A 2,910-nucleotide genomic window follows, 5' to 3' on the forward strand; every position below is an offset into this window, starting at 1 on the left:
AAGACTCTGTCTCCAAGAAAAAAAAAAAGAGTAAATGTAGAGCCTCCTGTTTTAGTTATCTATTGCTACACAATGAATTACCTTAAACAACTTTAAACAATAAGCACCTATTTATCTCACACAGTTTTTGAGAGGCAGGAATCTAGGAACACCTTGGCTGAGTGGTTCTGGCTCAGGGCCTCTCATGAGGCTGCAGCCAAGTTATCAGCTGAGGCTCTGGTCATCTAAAGACTTGATTGAGGCTAGAAGATTCATTTCCAAGACGGTTCCCTCATACGGCTGTTGGCAAGACATCTCAGTTCCTCCCCACATGAGTCTCCCTACGGGGCTGCCTGAGTGTCCTCCCCATAACATGGCAACTGGCTTCCTGGAGAGTGAACAACAAGAGAGAGAGAAAGAAAGAAAGAGAAAGAGAGAGAGAGAGAGAGAGAGAGAGGAGTTGCAGTGCCTTTTATGACCTAGTCCTCCATCTTTGTTCTACTCATTAAAAAGGAGGCAGGGCCAGGTGGCATGGCTCATGCCTGTAATTCTAGCACCGTGGGAGGCCGAAGGCAGGAGGATTGCTTGAATCCAGGAGTTCGAGACCAGCCTGGGCAACACAGTGAGACCTTGTCTCTACAAAAAATTAGCTGGGCAGAGCTGAGGTGGAAGAATCGCTTAAGCCCAGGAGGCAGAGGTTGCAGTGATTTGAGACTGAGCCACTGCACTCCAGTCTGGGCGACAGAGTGAGACCCTGACTTAAAAACAAACAACAAAAAAAAAGTAGAAGGGAGGCACTGAGTCCAGCCCACACTTGAGGGGAGGCAAATGAGTCTCTACCTTTTGGAGGGCGGAGTATTAAATAAAGAATGTATGGACTTAAAATCACCATATTCCCCAACTGATTTCTGGGGAGACATTTAGCTGGATGTAAGCAATCTGATATGAGGTCGAGGGGGAGTTGAGAGGCAGCATTCTGGTCCTGGCTTTGCCCCCAAGTGACTCTCAGATTGTAGGAAGGTCTCCTTTCCTCTCTGGGCCACTGTTTCCCCAGGTGTAAATTTGGTGGCAGGGAATGGCAGAGAGGAAGAACGCTAGAGTCCACTTTGTGAATCTCAGTTTGGCAGGAGGAAGAAAACCCTACCTTGTTCTTTCATGGTTCTGTTTCCTCTGGTTGGGAGCAACAGACCCTGCAGCCAGCCCGGTCTAGAAGATATCAGCAAGAGACTTCACCTCTCTGTGCCTCTTTCCAAACCTAGAAAACGGGAGGATATCACCAATATCATAGGGTCGTTATAAGGATCAAATGAGTTAATGTTTGTAAAGTTCTTAGAATAGCCTGGTACATGGGCAACACAACATGAGTTTTTAACTTAAAAAAAAAAACAAAAAACTTATACTGCTCTAACTAAATATGGCCAGCAGAGTCCTGCAGCAAGCTGCTTTCATGAGTAGACTGAAGTGATTTCTAATTAGGGGTGACACAGCTGACAACCCATGCAGCATGGGTTCCCACCATTCAGCACAGCCCCTACCCCCTGCCGTGCCAAGGAAATAACCTTTTAGTGGCTGGATCCCGGGGAGGTGGGAAGAGGGGTGGTGCCAAAGGAGGAAACTCCAAGGATTTAGGGAAGCAGCTACTTGTCAACCTCTATTTCAGCATTTTAATACCAGTGCCTATTGGATCATCCTTGTTCAAAATCAGCAGCAGGATATACTGCACATAAATGGGTTCTCAAGGTAATTGAAAACATGTTTTTTAAAAGTGCAACAAACCTGCTATAGTCTTACCAGTTCAGTCCCCCTGTTCCTTTGCTATTCCCAGTGCCAGGACAAATAGAAACTTCAGTCCAACGCCTGGTGAATCTGCCCACTTGAAAGACTTCGAGATCTAATTGCCTGATATTTCACAAGAGCAGAGATGCTCTGGCCCAATCGTTAAGGAAACGAGAGCAGAAGAGCCACGCAGAGCAGAAGCCTCCTGGGAGTCTGTGGTGTGGCCCCCCTGGTCAGTCTCACTGCAGAACGGAGCACTTCTCTTTCGTGAGAATCATTTCAGAAGTCAGGCTTCCTTCCCTGGAAGGAGGTGCAAAATCTCCCAAGGCCAGAAAGAAGGAAGGAAATTCTAGCTTGGGACTTAGCCTCAGATATTTCAATGTAGGTGGCCTGGTGGGGGCCTGAGCGTGGGTGTCTTTTAAAAGCCCCCAACTGGCTCTGACACAGCGATTTGACGGAGGAGAAATCCTGCAGCGATTTCTCCAGTAGGGGGCAGTTTGTGGCCTCAGGGTCGAGCTGGGCTTCCGGGCCAAGCGGAGTAGACACAGCGGGCCCTCTTTCGTCTCTATTCTTTCTTTCTCACCTGCCTGGGGGCAGAAAGGAGCCGGGCTCCCTTGGCCTCATTAGCACCAACGGACTCCCGCTTTCTGAGGTTAACCAGCCCGGAATCTGTTCTCATCATCCGCCTTGAGCTCGCACTTGATCTTTTAGGGTTAACCCCCAGTTCAAGTCACCAATGCATGCCAAGCAAGAGCTTGTGAGAGGCAGGAAGTGTGAGCCGGTGCCCTCGGCGGCTACCCGGGCCGCTGGCGGTCTGGGTCTTTCGGGGCCACAGTGCGTTGCTTTCCCTCTGCAAGGCAGTTTCACTTTCCTAGAGCGCTGGCCCTGCATTCCCCAACAGCCCGTCATCTAGTTATTAAAGATGAAACCCAGGGAGAAGAAAGGAGAATCTCCTGAGAGTACATGCAAATGTCCCCAGGCCCCCAGGGGCCCCACGCAGAGGAGGCTCGAGGCTGGGGGTGGGGGGAGGCCTTCAGTCTGTGTCGCCTGCCCCACCAGACCAGAATTCCCAGGTTATCCCCACTCCCCTGATCCACTGATATTAAGCTCAGTCTTTTTTTTCTTTCTGAGTTCCATCTGAGCGCCCCGCTGACA

General features: G+C 49.7%; 1 long non-coding RNA gene across 1 annotated transcript; it reads right to left on the reverse strand.

Moving 5' to 3' along the window:
* LOC117071157 lies at positions 1–2,553 on the reverse strand. The gene is made up of 3 exons (XR_004432169.1): positions 1,771–2,553; positions 1,124–1,234; positions 1–367 (listed from the first exon to the last, which is right to left on the reverse strand). It is a non-coding gene; the product is annotated as an uncharacterized LOC117071157 (long non-coding RNA).
* Between the last annotated feature and the right edge of the window lie 357 nt (positions 2,554–2,910).

Source organism: Trachypithecus francoisi, unplaced genomic scaffold (genome assembly GCF_009764315.1).
Source record: "Trachypithecus francoisi isolate TF-2019V2 unplaced genomic scaffold, Tfra_2.0 Lachesis_group3, whole genome shotgun sequence".
Lineage (NCBI taxonomy): Eukaryota > Metazoa > Chordata > Mammalia > Primates > Cercopithecidae > Trachypithecus > Trachypithecus francoisi.